Source organism: Dipodomys merriami, unplaced genomic scaffold (assembly GCF_024711535.1).
Source record: "Dipodomys merriami isolate MVZ:Mamm:240054 unplaced genomic scaffold, mDipMer1.0.p SCAF_3, whole genome shotgun sequence".
In the NCBI taxonomy this organism is placed as follows: Eukaryota; Metazoa; Chordata; class Mammalia; order Rodentia; family Heteromyidae; genus Dipodomys; species Dipodomys merriami.
Genome location: NW_027204492.1, coordinates 40,320,844 through 40,338,298, shown reverse-complemented (window position 1 = coordinate 40,338,298; position 17,455 = coordinate 40,320,844). Strand labels below are relative to the sequence as shown.

The following is a 17,455-nucleotide window of genomic DNA, read 5'->3' as shown; positions in this document are numbered from 1 at the left end:
TGGGATTTGAGGGAAAGTAGTGTTTCTTGGATGAATATGGGTGGTCTGTTGTTTGTCGAATAGATATTTAGAATTGTAATATTCTCTTGGAGCAGAGATCCCTTAATTAGTATGTAGCGACCTTCTTTATCTCTTCTCACAAATTTTAACTTGAAGTCTATTTTATCTGATATTAGGATTGCAACTCCTGCCTGTTTTTGGGGGCCGTTTGCTTGGTAGATTTTGTTCCAGCCTTTAACATTGAAAATGTGTTTGTTTTTACGGGCAAGATGTGACTCCTGAAGGCAGCAGATAGAAGGATCTTGTTTTTTAATTCAACTAGACAGTCTATGTCTTTTAATTGGAGAGTTAAGTCCGTTAGTTTTAGAGATAGGACTGATAGGTAATTGGGAGTTCCTGCCATGTTATCCACCTTCTTGGGGGCTGAGAAACCTGGGTTCTTCCTATGGATCTTGGATTCTCAGTTTGGGTGCAGTTTCTTGGCCTTTATTGTGGTCTTGTTGGTTTTCTATGTGTAGGACATCTTTAAGAATCTTTTGTAGGGCTGGTTTGGTGGAGTTGTATTGTTTCAATTTTTCTTTACTATGGAAGTTTTTTTATTTGAACTTCAGTTATAAAGGAGAGTTTAGCTGGGTACAGTATTCTTGGTTGATAGCTGTTTGTTTTTAGAGCATGGAATACATCATTCCAGGCTCTTCTTCCTTTGATTGTCTCTTCTGAGAAATCTGAGGTGATTCTAATTAGTTTCCCTTTATATGTGATTAATCTTTTCTCTTTTACAGTTTTAAGGATCTTTTCCTTTGTCTGAATTGATCCTGTGTGGATTATAATGTGACGGTGGGATGTCCTATTCTGGTCTCGTCTATTTGGAGTTCTAAAAGCTTCTTGTATTTGAATAGGCCTATCTTTTTGCATATTTGGGAAGTTCTCTGCTAGGATCCTGTTAAATAAATTTCCTAGACCATTAACTTCTGTTTCTAGGTGCTCCTCTACACCCATTATCCTTAGATTAGGCCTTCTGATGGTGTCTTCCAAGTGTTGGATAGATCTCTCATATTTCATGTATTTGTCTTGGATGGTTGTATGTTCTTTCTCTATAATGTCTAGGCTGTCTTCAATCCCCGAGATTCGATCTTCTGCATGGTCTAACCTGCTGTCAAGCCTTTCTACTTTGTTTTTTTATTTATTTTCCTTCTAGTTGGTCAGCTTTGATGGCTTCAAATCTTTGTTGAAGCTTTGTTTTAGATCTTTTATGAACTTCTTTACTTCCTTAATTTGGTGTTCAGTGTTTATTCTCAAATCACTTAGTTGATTGGTTATGGTTTCCTTGGACTCCCATTCCTTCTGTTGGGTTCCATTCAGCATTCCCTTTGTGGTCTCCATGACTTCCTTCAGCTCTTTATTATTGGATTCCATGAATGCCTTTAGTGATCTTTCTGTGTTCTCATCCTGCTCTCTCAATTCCTGTATTACTCTTTGATTAGCTTCCTCCCGCTTGTGCAATTCCTGTAGTTCTCTTTGAGTGTTCTCAGCCTGCTCATGCCATTCCTGCCTTTCTCTTTGAGTATTCTCAAGCTGCTCATGCAAATTCTGTATCAGTTTTTGAGTAGCTTCCTCACGCTTCTGATATTCCTGTATAAACTTTTGGATTGCCTCCTCTCTCTCCCTATCACGCTCATACAGAGTCCTTTGTATGTTTTCAATCTTTTCATTTATCATTTTTGCCAGCAGTGCTTGTAGAGCTATTTGGGAACTCTCCTCTGGATTATTCATTATCTGTTCTGTCCCCTGGTTATCATGAGTGGAAGTTGAGATACCCGGACTTGCCATTTTTCTTGTGTTTTTCCGGCTTACTTTGCACATTTAGGATGAAATTAACACCAGTTTTGTGCTAGAACACTATCTTAAGGCAAGCATCAATCAAAGTCTGTATTTGCACAGTCAATAGTCTGAAGATACAATCTAGTTCAACGGATACATCTATTCAACATCAAACAACTATATATTAATGGGCTATGAACCGCAAAGAAGAATTTGGTAAACCAGAAATTTTTAGGTTTAGGAAGAGATGTGGGTAACAAATAGGAATAGAGTGATGTGGGAAGGCACAGGGAGTGTTAGTAGGCATGAAATTAGAGAGGGATAAAAAAAGAAGAAAGAGAAAGGGGACAAAGAGAGAGCAGAAAAAATAGAAAGGTAAAAATTAATAATATTATACAGAATGGAAAAGAAGCTATTCAGAGAAGAAGATGAATATAATGAGAGAAGGGGAGGGATTGAAAGGAGATTTGAAAAACTTAAAAATAAAAATACTTAAAATATTATATAGGTATAAAGAGGTAGTACTGCTATTAAGGAACTTAAGTCTAAGAGGTTTTGAATTGAGTAATAAATGTTAGGTTTTTAAAAAGAGGTAACCGAGTAAGAACAGCACCATCACGCACGTGGTATTCAGGTAAGGGGTAGGTTTATTCAGTAGACCTGCTGGGACCAGGCAAGGTTGGCACTCCACGTGGCTGGGAAAGGCCTGGGAATGAGAGAGAGCTGGGAAGAGAGGAAAGAGAGAGAAAAGAGCCAGAAAAGAGCAGAGAGAGGGGTAAGAACAGTAGCACTCACGTGGTGTTCCGGTAAGGGGTAGACCTGCTGGGACCAGGCAAGGTTGGCACTCCACGTGGCTGGGAAAGAGAGAGAGCAAGAAAAGAACAGAGAGTGAGCTAGAATAGAACAGAGAGAGCAAGAAAAGAGCAGCAAGAGCAAGAGCAAGAGCAAGAGCAAGAGCAAAAGCAAGAGCGCGTCTGGGCCTGGGTTAGGCCTTATGTAGGGTATGGGCGGGGAAAGGTGTGGCCACATCAAATTCAGATGTGACCTCAGCGGATGCAGATGTGACCTCTTCCAGGTATCCCAGTTGCCTAGGTAACACCAGTACTGGGTGGAGACTTTGTTGCGAGGAGGGTGGAGTCTGCTGGCCATCCAGGAGCGGACCTTACAATAAATTTGTGGATTAAGTGTGTACACAATGGGGGATAAGTTCTAATAATCGATTACGGGTTTATCTGAGGATGTGCAGAACAGCAATTAAGTCACATAAAGAATGAAAGAGAAGAACCGGTGAAAAGGATAAGAGAGAAAGAAAAGAGATCAGAAGTTCAGTAGAGCTAAACAAAAAACAAAAAAACAAAAAACAAAAAACAAAAACAAGAAGGGAGGAAAATGCACACACACTTATACCCTTAAAATAAAATTCTAAGAGGAAAAAAAATTACTAGAAAACAATTTTTTTCAAAAAAGGTAAAAATTAAAGATTAAAAAAATTTTTTTAGAAAAAAAGAATTTTTTTATAAAAGGTACAACAAAACAACAACAAAAATAAGTTCTTTGATTTTTTTGGAAGGGTTGGGAAAAATCCTGTGTCTCCCTTGTGTCTGTAATCAGCCTCTTGTTGGAGTCTCTGGTCTGCTTGTGTTCCTGTGGCTTGGTTGGTTACTTAAGTCAGTTTCTTTGAACAGGCAGAAAAATGCTCTGTGTTCCTCCTTCCAGGTTAGTTCAATGGGAGGAGATGGCTTTTTCCTCGAGTTTGGAGATGCTGTGATGAGGCTAGGTTCTGGGTAGAGTTGAGGCCTTTCATCAAACAGTAGCTTTTCCCTGGGGGGCTGGTTTGTGAGAAGCTCACAGAGCCCAGCCTGGAGCCACTCTCAGGGTTTCTGTTTACTGAATTTCAGTTGATTGTCGAGGCTGCTAAAAGGAGGGGCAGCCTCTGGCTCTGATTACCTGGTGAAGAAAGCCACTCCTGGGGCTGGCGCCTGAGCTGGGTGACTTTTCCTTGGGTGGATCTGAGTCTGGCAGGTCAGGTTAGGCTCTTTTGACCTGCTAGATGACTCTAGATTTATTCCAGGGCCTGAGTTGGAGCTAGCTGCTCCGCCGAGCTTTGTTGGTATCCAATATGGAGATCTCTGGTACTGGTGGGGGACGGGTGGCCTTCCCTCCTCTGCTCTCTGAGAAGGAGTGAGGACGTCAGGCTTCTACTCACGCCGAGTCTTGGTTCCTGGGTTGTCTCTGGTCTGCAAACTGAAGGATGAAGATGTCCGCTCCTTGTCGGTTCTTGTTGGTGTTTAGTAGAATCTGCTTGCCCGCCGCATCTGGCTCCTTTGTCTCGGACTCTCTGTGTTTCAGGTATGGACGCTGCAGTTGCAGCTGCCACCGCTGCCGCTGTCACCGTGGTTGCTGGCAAGTGCTCAGGGCTGTCTCCCTGCCTGTATTTTCTCTCTCTGGCTTAACTCTCTGTCCTGTGATGGCACACTTGGTGTGATTCTCTGACTGTTCACTGGAACTCTAAAACTGTTTTCTATGCAAGAGCTTGTTATCCTCCAACTTCTCCTCCGCCATCTTCCAATGAGTGCATTTCTTATCAAACGTTGTAGATATATTCACTCTTTTGTGTGGTAAAGAATTTGTGAATATAGCCGGGCGCCAGTGGCTCACGCCTTTAATCCTAGCTACTCAGGGGGCTGAGATCTGAGGGATCAAGGTTCAAAGCCAGCCTTGGCAGGAAAGTCCGTGAAACTCTCATCTCCAATAAACACTCAGAAAACTGGAAGTGGTCCTGTAGCTCAAGTGGTAGAGTGCTTGCCTTGAGCTGAAGAACTGAGGGACAGCACTCAGGCCCAGAGTTCAAGACCCATAACCGATTAAAAAAAAAAAAAAAGAATTTGTGGATATGTGTGCATTGTGATGTTTAGATTATGACCTCCTTTTTGAAAGAAATTATTTTTGTTCATATGCACTTGGAAATCTTTACTTCCTGCCAGTATAGGTGAACATTAGATTATAAGAATTCCCTGGATTAAAAAATTTCAATTACTCTAATTCGTTCTTTCATATTTGCTATTTACTTATTATAGCTTGTATTGTCCTTTCCTGAGGATTGTTTTGAAAGCAATTACATAGGGTATTAAAAATAAGCATAAGCATCTATGTGTTTTCTTACTTGTTCAGATATTTCCACGCATAAACTTATCCAGTAGAACTTATAATTAACAGGCTTCTAAAAGTAAACTTTAATGTTGAACTGGTCTAAAGAAAATATTACTTTACAACTTTGGCTTGTGAATGTCAATGCCTTTATTATATAACATTCTAGGATCTCTCACTAGACACAAGACAAATGTTGAAAATTGTTATCTCCATCTTGCAGATGGAGCGTGTAATTTAGTAACTTCATACAGGGGCAAATTCTGAAATATTGTATTACAAATATTTTTAATTATCTCATTTTTATAATTACCAGTGGTTTTTATCTCCATTTTTAATATGTTCCACAGAAATCCTGCTGCTGCTTTTTACCATATCTAGTACAATGTTCTCCTAAAGCCTTTGTTGAGGAAAAGGGATAACTGGGAATCTTCTTCCAGCAAAGTAGGATGGGAAGGATGATTTAACCATAGAACTGAATTGGTCTGTTTTGTTTTAGCTATGAATAAATCAGACAATCCAGCTATAGTTATGAAAATTGAACCAGCAAGGAAAATAGAATGTAACTACCTGGGAGAAAATATTTGATATATCAATTATACAGTAAGATTAAACTTGCTTCTTCCTTAGTCTCAATAAAGGAAATAAGCTCATTTATTGATTTTTAAAAGAAATTAGAAGGCAGATGTTGCAATTAAATTTAACTTTTAAATCAAAAGGCCTTAGCAATTTGATCTGACATTATATTTATTTGAGAGATAAATGTTGAAAAATCCTATTCCACAATAAGGAAGACCTCATTTCTATTTTTTCAAGGTCTAATGTATCATCTTTATCTTAAAAGGAAAGCAGGAAAGTATAGCAATTGGCTGCATTCTGAAACCTAGGCAATAGATCTGCCATAGCTACTATGTTGAAAAACGATGAGAATCCTCTAAGATAGAAAACATTCCACACACAAGGTTGAACAGGTAGCTCTGTTGAAGAGGCATAGTCCTCGGAAGGCTTATTTATCCTCAGAAAGTCATTAGACATAGCTACTGAATTTCTGTCCATTAAGCAAGGCAAGGCTAGCCTTATATGTAGGTAATATATTCTTCTAAGTAGTTTTTCTTTTATATCCTTTAAATGGAAAATGATTAATCAAAAATTATATTGTAAATACTTATAAAATATAAAATATAAATTACCCCCAATATAAATTAAAAATCCTTTTAATAATTTGGTACATTTATTTCAATCTCTTTTTCTATCCACAAAAGTTATATGTTTGTAAGAGCACTTTTGTCATAATATTGTATGCTACTTTATTATATCATAAGCATTTCCTGAACTATTGCAAAGTCCTCATAATCATGATCTATTAAATGAATGTACCATGATAGACATTTATGGTAGATTCATTTTAGTTTAGATCACTGTAAATAATTATCCAATAGGCACATGCCCACAAAGATATTTCTCTGTTACTGTATTTTTTTCTCAAGTATATACATACATAAATCAAACCATTGGCCAAAAGTCATACCCTTTTAAAGATAATATTGCAATTTGATTTTGTTTTACCAGAGAGAGTTTATGGAAATATGTATATGCCCTTTAAATTTAAATGATTAGTTCTGCTAGTGGCTTTGCAAATATATAATTACTTATCTTTCTTTTTGATATTTTGTCATAGTTCAAATATTGTACAATAAATAGTATTGTCATTTAAAATTAAGAAATGACAATAGGACAAAGCCAGGGTAATATGTGGATACACACTTGTTAGGTTTGAATTTCAGCTGTTAATGCCTAGTTTTTGTTATCTTAGGTAAGTGTGTTAGCTTTCTGTTGCAATGGCAAAAATATCTAAGAGAATCATCTTAAAGGAGGAAAGATTTATTTTGGCCCGGAGTTTTAGTTGTTTTAGTCCATGGTAGGCTAGCTCCACTGTTTCCTGGCTAATGGTAATGTAGAACATCATGGTGAAAGGGAACAGTAGAACAAAACTTCTCACCTCACAGTTCCTGGAAAGTGTAGGGAAAGATATTGGGGAGGAATCAGAGTCAAGGCTTCTAATATACCAAGCCAACGAATGGCCCCAGAAACCTATATCCTGTGTTGGCTCAACCTCAAAATTTCTACCTCCTTTAAATAATTCCATCAGTTAGTTACCAATTTATATGTTTTTGAGGGACAGTGAACTGCAAGTTGTATTATCAAGTAACTTAATCTAAATGCGCTCAATATTCTTGTTTGTAACATGGGTAGAAAATGGCATATGCTTCATAAAGATTTTTATCACAAACTTGTGAAAATTAGTGATTTAATCCATCTAAAGTGTTGAGAACAGTTTGCCATGGAATAAATGCACTATAAACATTAGCTATTATATTTTGGATGTGGAACTCCAATTTATACCTCCTAACTTCAGCACTGACTCCTCCCTCTTAAATTCTAATACTAGCAATTCAGTACAGTATAGTTCATTCCTGTGACAAACCTGAATTACTTATTGAGGGGAAGAAATCACTGTAAAGGCAGCTCTCCTATATACACTGTTCTGTCACCATATACGCCTGCTTTCAGAGAAAATATTCATGACTGGCACGGATGTTAAAATAATGATGTGAAATACAAATTAGAAACTGGGTAAAAGAGCTTATTATAAACTTTCATAACTAAGATGGCTTTCTTCACAAATTAGAATTAACTTAATCAAACAGTATAATACTCAATGTCTCTTACTGTCCTGTATTCCAAACATGTATAACTCTAAAAGTGAGAAATGAGTTTCATATTTAATATAATTCCTGGTTGAGACATCTCTCTCAGACTTACATTTAAGAGAATAATCTATAAATTATTGGATAAAATAAGAAATCAATATTTTAGTATGATTGTCTCTATTTAAAATTTATTTTCAGATTGCCTACTTTATAATTTACGTTGTACATTTTTATTTTCCAATATCTTTATATAAACAGATATGCTAAAGGGACTCACACAATAATCATCAGAAAATTAAACATTATTTTATCTGTCTTTAAGCTCTGGATTTTCAAGGGCTGGAGGCATGGCTCAAGTGCACAACAACCTTAAGGCCTGGACTCTAATCATTAGCAATGATATATATGTATACACACATTCTGCTTAGGAGTCAGTGATTATTTCTATGATTTTCCTAGGATTTTTGTATGTAATTTGTAATGTATTTCTACCACAGATATATTTAACATGAGTCCTACATACCTTTCTGAGATGTATTTTTCAGCCTTCTGAGGTTTTCATAAAGAATAAAAATAAATATAAATATCAAGAAACTTTTTTTTCATTTCAAAGACACTGTAATGAATCATATGAAACTCAGGGCATATCTGCTGTCACCCTTAAGGCAGGCTCCAGAGAGAAAGTAGTTATCTGAAACTTTAAGGTCAGGAGTATAGCTAATAACTATGATATTATTCAACCCTGCTGTACGTATCCTTTACTTATATACTTTAATATAATATAATTTACTTTAATATAATATCATTTACTATAAAGATGATACCCCAATAAACATTGTCAGCAGAAATCACTAAGTATATTTTGAACAAGTTGCCTCTCACTTAGGCCTAATAAACTCTGATTGTATTACGGAATGCAGTTTATTAACTCCTATAAACCAGGAATCATTGATTCTGTGTCCCAGGAAAATAAAATGCAATGAAGAGTCAAAGAATACTGAGAGCTTTGAAAACACAATGCCATGAATGAACTCTAGGCATTTCACTTTTGATTTCTATGAACAGCATTTTTTGTCATAAAAGCAAGAAAAAGGAAAACTACTAGAGTGCTGAGAAACTTACTTTCTTGTACTAGTATAACCCATGAGGAAACCAAAGCTCTGCCTATGAATAAGCTTTAAAATATATCAGAAAAGAAACTACCTTTTCATTGTCATCTAAGAGCTTTCTGCCAAATGGGGAAGTAGATGTCATACTGACTGAGGCTACATTTTGTGACAGCAGGAAAATGGGATCTGACTTAAAAGGCTCCAAAAAAGACATTCTGGCCTTTGTAATACTGGTTTTAGGGGACAGTACTAACATCAGTGTCACAAGCTAACTGGAATAGAGCCTGATTTTACTGGATAGGGCCATTATATTTCCAAGATGCATTCTGGCCTGTGGATAGATAGCATAAGTAGCTTGAGTATGGCAGGTACGGGAGAGACTACTCTAGTTTAAAAAGCAGATATTTTTTTAAAGGACTTGATTGTGTAAAAATTTAGCATTGAAAGAAGAGTAAACGTAGCTATTTTTCTTTGGATAGAATTGTGGAAAGGAACAATTTTAAACAGCCTTCTTCCACTTTTAGCAGCGATAATATACAGGTTGTCCTTGGTGAGCAGGCAGGCTAGCTGCCAAAAGAAATGGGAATGTAAAATAGAGTTTGAAATAAACTTATTCCCAATGGTCCCTTTCATAATATGGCATACAGACCTGCTGGTTAAATGATGTAGAATCTTTTTGAATACTCACTGATTTATAGCAATAGTTCTTTCACCTCAAGCTGTGTGCCGACATGTGCACACACAGGTATATATGCACACATACATGCACACATATACTGAATAGCTGAAAAGTACTTTTTTCATTCAGTTCTTGCTGCTGACTCTTGGATGGAGCATAAATCCTTAGACAGATCTAAGTGCATCACAGTGTTATGATCTTTACCAATTCAGACTTGTTCTGAATTCAGATTGGGTAGCTTCTTAGTTATGTGTTCTTGAACAAATTAACTTCTTTCAGCTACACTTTCTACATATGTAAGGTGGAACTAATATCTACCTAAATTGTTTGCTTTAAGCATTAAACAAATTAATGTAATAAAGAGCATTGAACAATGTATAGTTAACATTACGAGTATGAATCAAACTAGTTTCTGCATGGCAAAAGTCATAGCCAACAAGCTAAAAAGACAGCATACAGAATGGGAGATTTTGCCAGCTATACATCCCACAAGGGCCTATTAGTCAGAATATGAAGAGAATTTAAAAATTAAACCCTCAAAAACAACCCAATTAATAAATGGCCAATTGTCACGTAAGATGTAACAAGCATTTCTAGCCGTAAAGAAAATGAAAATAAAGACAACATTGAGATTCCACTTTACCCACCCAGTAAGAATGGCCATTATCAAGTAAACAATAACAGATGATGGTAGAGATGTGTCCAAAAGGAAATACACTCGATGAAAATGTCAACTGTTCAATCTCTCTGGAAAGTAGTGTGGGAGTTGTCAAATAATTAAGTATATAACTACTCTATTACCCAGCAACCCTACTCTTGAGCATTTATTTAGATTATTTGTCTTTTAGTGCTTATTTTTTAGTGATTTATATTTACTGGATAATAATCCTTTGTTTCATGTGTAACTTTCAAAGATTTGTTTGATCCTGATTTTGGTGAGTTTCCTGTGATGTGTAGGTGCCTTTTAATTTGATGCCTCACCACTGGACAATCCTTGCTCTTATTTCTTGAGCAGTTACATTCCAATTCACAAAGTAATTCCCTATGTCTGTGTTTTCAATTGTTTTAACTATGTTTTTATGTAATCATTTCAACATTTCAGGTCATCTTTTATCCATTTTGAATTGAATTTTGTGCAGGGTGACAGATAAGTAGAGTCTATCTTCTATATGTGGATATCCTGTTTCTCCAAGGCTATTAGTTGAATAGGCTTTTTTTCCAATCCATGTTTTTGGCTGCTTTGTGAAAAATAAAGAGCAGTCTCAAATATATTTACATTATATATATATATATATTTATATATTTATGTATATTAAAGTTATACAACTTGGTATTTTAAGATACACATATAGTTAAAAGGGTACATATTCATCACCTTAAATAGTCATATATTTCCCATTTGTAGCAATAGCAGAGTAAAAATACTCTTTATGCTTTTGTACTAGATAATTATTGGTTGGCTTAGAAAACACTTTCCTCTGCATCCAGAATATTTATCACCATCCAGAGCTCCTACCCACTAGATGCCAGTGCCAGAAATACTCTTCCCACTACCATACTTGGAAGACAAAAATTTCTGTAGGCATTGCCAAAAGTCCAGAAGGGTAATGCTCTTATTTATGAACAACTACTCTAGGGAAAACATTTTTGAAGGATAGAATCTTTGAGTCTTTATTAGAAAGCTGGAGACTGCATGGTGGACTCCTGTCTCAAAGAACAGTATCCAGCAAAGACATTTAACACCATTAGGAAACTGCCATGAAGGCCAGAGAGGAAAGAAAGAACAAAAATAATAACAAACCAATTCAGCTCCAATGGAGAGCAGAACTGGGTTACCATGTTGACTGGAGAAGAGCCAGGAGACCAGAGACAACACCAACATGTAGACCTGAAGCATGACATAATGGCATCTAAGCTGGTCCAGGCCTCAATATAGTCAGGTCAGGGGACAGGATCACAGGATACTCCCAGTCCCAGGCACTGGATGACAGGTTTGGGAACCTATCAGCCAAGTCCTCAACCCTGCTTCAAGGGATATAGGCACACCCATCACCTGAGAGGTAGGGGGCTTCACCTTCTCCCACCATGAAGAGGAGATGCTAGACCCTACCATCTACCATGTGGACAAGATAGTGTCAGCCAGACTGGATCTCCCTATTTCATTCCCCACTGCGCTATGTACATAAAATCAAGTAATTAATTTCTCTGTAAGAGAGCTGAATTTTTGTCTGGATTGTTCCATCCTGTAATTTAAGGGATCTCCAGCAGTTAAAGTTGGCTTCCTAGGACTGGTACCTATATAATCAAGGGACTTTGACCATCCTTTCCCAGGTCAGGCAGGGCAAGGTTTACAAATCTATGTATTACTGAAAGAAAAGTCCCACAAACAAACATCTACCTTTCTACTATTTATTACATTGTTGGTCTTCATTATCTTCATTCTGGTTAACTTACCTTTCAGTCCCTAGTGATGGCCTAGTGGAGTTCTACTGGAGCTTTTTCTTCAAATTTTTGTGTAAAGTCCAGTTGAAATTATGATTCTGGACTTAAATATCCTGAGTTAGAATCTCAACTCTCCAACTATTGACTTACTAACTTTAATGCCAATATTTCAATTTTCCTCCAAAATCCAGTGTTTAATAAGATTAGTTTTGAATAAAATGGATTAAATAAAATATATGTAGAACACTGGCATATGGTAAAATGTCAACTACCTTATTACTATTTTCATAAAAACTACCATGTGAGGAAAAATAGCATAAAATCAACTAATATCTAGACTCCCTCTTAGTGTTCCAATAAACTTTTCAACTTTTTAACACTGTAGTTCACATTGGAAATTATAATAAGTGGTTCCAAAAACTGGTATAAAATGAATAGGCTCTTGCCATTCAATAACAAAACTTAGATCAGCAATTAACCATATATATCTCCCATTTTTGAGATGCAGTTGTCTACAGAACTCTGACTTGAATGCTTTACTCTAGGCCCTATTAAAATTCATGGACAAAGTTCCAGTGGTAATTCAGTTAAAAATTCCTAATGTTCACATTTAAGATATCAGCACCTGCTAGTTTTACAAGCCATTCAAGGTCCATAGCTGTTCTGCAATTTTCCTCATTGAACAAGTTAAAACAAACTCAAAGCAAAGATAATTATTGTGCATCTATTCCTTTTTCCACTAGTACTTCAGAATCAAACTTCCGTGAGTACAGAAGTGTAAGAATTCAATCCAATGATGTAGAGAACATCAGCTATTTACCCCAATGTCACATGATTATCTACTCTATTTTGTATTTTTTTTTCTTCAAAAGGTTGGGGTAAAAATACCTCAGAGTATAAAAAGGGCTATTTTCTCTAATTTTCTCTTTAAGTCCTACAGTTTTAATTTTATGGCATAACAGGACTATTTTCATTTGTGTCCTCTCTGAGCACTGATTTTTAAAGCAATTCATTAGCATATGCTTCCTCTTCTTGATTCATTCCATTCAAGCAATTGATTTCTCATCTCTTCAGCACAATATGAATAACATAGTCTTCCTCCCAAGAACATTAGACATGGTGGTTTAGCTATATTGAGTCCAAAAAATGTTTTTATTCCTTTTTAATCAGTTTCCTGAAATATCTCCTCGATGAAAGGATAAGTAGACATCGGATGTAAAGGAGGGTTTTGGCCAAAGAAACTATTCCTCCAATAGGAGTCTGGCTTATCAGCATATTATCAAATATCCTTTGTAGCATTTTACTCTTCCAGAAATATTCTATGGCTCCTTAACTGCTTGATAAATAAATTTCCAGAAATCAAAGGAATTCTGAAAATGGTAATATTGTAAGGATTTCTGGAATAGACTTGAGTAGGTACCAAATTCTGGCTTCCAGACCACTACCAGAAGTTTGTACCAATTCCCAGTAGGATAATTGTCAGGCAAGAACAATGAAGGAAACATGTCATAAAGCTAAGTTTAAACATTTAATATTATCTGAATATTGGTTGAAACTTGGTTATATAAGAAGTGAAAGTGTTGATAGCTGGTAAACAGTTTTTTGTGTTAAATGGTTTATCTAAGGCCATACCAAAAGTGCTAATAGAGGATTGCTAGTCTTTTGTATGATATTCAAAGCCTTGCATATTTAAATCCCACTAAGGACTTGCATTATATAAGGATGCTCTAAAAGAAGTACTATATTGTACAAACTCATGATCATTTACCATTCTATGAATGTACCTTTCATTCTATCACCACCTTAACTAGTCTCTTAAAATCCCATCCAGTTCAAGTGGTTTATTATTATTATTATTATTATTATTATTATTATTATTATTATTATTATTATTATTATTATTTTATTGTGAAAATAATGTATAGAGGGGATACAATTACATGGGCAAGATAATGAGTACATTTCTTATAAAGGATTGTTGCCTCCTCCTTTTTTTATTTATTGTGAGAATACTGTACAGAGGAGTTACAATTACATGGGCAAGATAACGAGTACATTTCTTATGAAGCATTGTTGCTTCCTCTTTATTTCCCCTTCCCATCCCTTCACATACTTCCCCCTTTCCCCCCCACCTGATCTTCCCCCTCCACCAAAGTTGTAAAGTTTTTTTTTCAACATAACAACTTGTACATCTCATTGTTGCAATGGGTCCACCTGTATCCCTAGTTAAACGATTTGTTTTTCCCCTTCCCCTCCACAAATTATACCAACATCAAATGCAGTGAAAACAGGGGTTATACCATGGGGGAGGGACATACAAAGCAACAAAGAAATCATCTTATAAATATGTTAAAAACAGTAACAAGAAAGAAAAAAATGAATAGTTATTTTAGGGTTCATTTCATCTAACATCAACTTATCTGACCTTTTCTGATTCTCTCAGACATATACTAGTTATTGCAAATAAGGGGAACTGTGGGACCTATGTTTCCTTGGGCCTGGCTTACTTCACTTAATATAATTTTTTCAACTCTTTCCATTTCCTAACAAATGGGGCAATGCCATTCTTTCTGATGGAGGCATAGAATTCCATTGTGTATATATACACCACATTTTCTTGACCCATTCATCTACTGAGGGGCATCTGGGTTGGTTCCATGTCTTAGCTATGGTAAACAATGCTGCAATAAAATAGTTGTGCTGGTGCTCGCTTCAGCAGCACATATACTAAAATTGGAACGATACAGAGAAGATTAGCATGGCCCCTGCGCAAGGATGACACACAAATTCGTGAAGCCTTCCATATTTTTTAAAAAATAGAATAAAATAGTTGTGCTGGCAGCTTTAGTATGGTCTTGTTTATGATCATTTGGGTAAATGCCCAAAAGTGGGATTGCTGGGTCATAAGGGAGCTCTATGGAGACTTTTGAGGAACCTCCATACTGCTTTCCAGAGTGGTTGAACAAGTTTACACTCCCACCAACAATGCAGTAAGGTTCCATTTTGGCCACATACCCTCCATAATCCGTTGTTGGTAGAGTTCTTGATTTTAGCCATTCTAACTGGGGTGAGGTAGAATCTCAATTTTGTTTTGAGTTTGAGCATTATTTCATGTGTCTATTGGCCACTCTTATTTCCTCTTCAGAGAAGTTTCTCTTTAAGTCTTTTTTTTTGGGGGGGGGGGGTTCCAGTCGTGGGGCCTGAACTCTGGGTCTGGGCGCTGTCCCTCATCTCTTCAGCTCAGGGCTAGCGCTCTACCACTTGAGCCACAGTGCCACTTCCGGCTTTTTTCTTTTTGCTTATGTGGTGCTGAGGAATCGAACCCAGGGCCTCAGGCATGCAAGGCAAGTGCTCTACCACTGAGCTACCTTCCCAGCCCTCTCTTTAAGTCTTTAGCCCACTTATTTATCAGGCAGTGGTTGGGGAGATTCAATTTTTTGAGTTTCAAGTAAATTTTAGATATGAGACCCTTGTGTGTTATATGGTTAGTGAAGATCTTCTCCCAATCCATGGTCTTTCTATTGATCTTGCGAGCTATGTCTTTTGCCATGCAGAAGCTCTGCAGCTTCATGCAATCCCATTTGTCCAATCTTTCATTTGTTGTGTTTCTGAGTTCCTAATGAGAAAATTTTGGCCTGTGCCAAGAAGACTTAAGGTTTCTCCTATTCCTTCCTGTAATGTTTTCAGAGTGTCTGCTTTGACTTTGAAGTCCTTGATCCATTTGGATTAGTTTCTTGTGCAGGGTGGTATATAAGGGTCTAGCTTTAATTTTCTACAGGTATTTAACCAATTTTGCCAGCACCATTACTGAAGAGGCTGTCTTTCTTCCATTCTATTTTTTTTAGTTCCCGTATCAAAGATTAGGTAGCTATAAGTCTGTGGGTTTATTTCTGGGTTTTCAATTCTATTCCATTAGTCTTCAGGTCTGTTTTTGTGCCAGTACCAAGCTGTTTTGATTACTATGGCTTTGTAGTAGAGTTTCAAATTTGATATTGATATTCCTCCAGCACTGTTCTTTCTCTTAAGGATCATTTTTGCTATTCGGGGCCCCACAAAAAATAAAATACCTAGGAATTAACTAAAGAAGTGAAAGACCTCTATGATGAAAACTTTAAAAACCTGATAAAGGAAATTAAAGCAGAACTAAGCAAGTGGAAAAACCTCCCATGCTCCTGGATCGGAACGATCAACATCGTGAAAATGGCAATATTTCCCAAGACTATCTACATATTCAATGTGATACCTATCAATATTCCAACATCATTCTTCAATAAAATAGAAGAAGCAATCCAAAAATTCACAGGTCATATTTGAAGCCATATCCATTTCAACATGTGGAGACTCAGGAGCAGCATATCCAGTAAGCCTAACTTACTTACCCCTGACCATGGTTACTATGGGATAGTACCCACAAATTGTTTTAAAACACTAAGTTCTGTCTCAAACTGTCCTACAGCTCCACTCTGGTAGGCTCCAATGGAAGATGAGGAACACACTTCTGTGGAGCTTTTCATTTTTCACAAAGGTACAAACTGCAAGGCTATGCAGAAACAAGAAAAGTGGCTATGCAGTTTTTTAGGGTACCTGGAAAACCTTTCCTCATGTCTCTACCATGTCTTATGCTTTGAGATAAGCTTTTGAATGTCACAAATAACTTTTCTGGAATAGGCTATGTCATCCTCTACATGAGACTCTAATATGGTATCTATGCCTTTTTGCACATCGAGAACTTTAGGCTTTTACTGATTATGTAATTACTCTACTGACTGCCACACAATAATGCCACTTTCTGAATTCCCTTTCACAAGACACATAATCATCCACTCAAAAACAATTATATAAGATTCTCATTGATCTTTGGAATGTCTTTAAAGCTTTGTAACTTATAATTAACACATGCTTGTCTTCTTGGCTTTAGCACATGTGAGACAAAATACTTTTCTGCTGTAGCATTTTCATCACTCCCCAGCCTTGGCTGTATCTTTGAAAATTTGAAGGTGGATGGATGATTTCTGCTTTACAATTCAGTGTGATAAAACTTCCAGCTACTCTTCAAGAGTTCCATTTAATTTAAAAGGGAAAAGAGTGCTTATACTCCAAATTAATACTTTTTATCTTGTAGGAGACTGATGGCATTATATTATTGCTTTAAAGTAGATAATAATGTTTTAAGACAGATTTTACAATTTTCACTGTAATATAAAAAATGGAATGCTAGCTTTTTTGTTCCTTCCCAGCCTGATGATATAAGACTTTTTATAAACTCCACTTCCCAAGCGACCACAGGTTTTCAATGACTCTACAGTATCATCAGTAAGGAAAATGTTTTGACTATCCAAGCCTGTTTTGAGGTTTGGTTTATATGCTTTTAGTCTATTCTCTCAAATATATAAGTAGGTAGACATACAGCCAGAGTGCTACATATATTAAGTGTATTTTATAGTAATGATATTACATCACTGTTATTGTCTCCCTTTCTTCAATGAAATGAAAGCATGCACAGAGAATGAGAGTTCAAGTTAATTTTCTAGTAAACTGAGGGATGA

General features: G+C 36.5%; 1 protein-coding gene and 1 non-coding gene across 2 annotated transcripts in view; both read left to right on the top strand.

Annotated features, from left to right (window-relative positions):
• Positions 1-17,455, top strand: part of Il1rapl2 (interleukin 1 receptor accessory protein like 2) — a 1,139,514-nt gene that overhangs the window by 741,019 nt on the left and 381,040 nt on the right. The window lies entirely within an intron of this gene.
• LOC138840607 (U6 spliceosomal RNA) lies at positions 14,613-14,719 on the top strand. Its single transcript, XR_011376159.1, has one exon. It is a non-coding gene; the product is annotated as a U6 spliceosomal RNA (small nuclear RNA).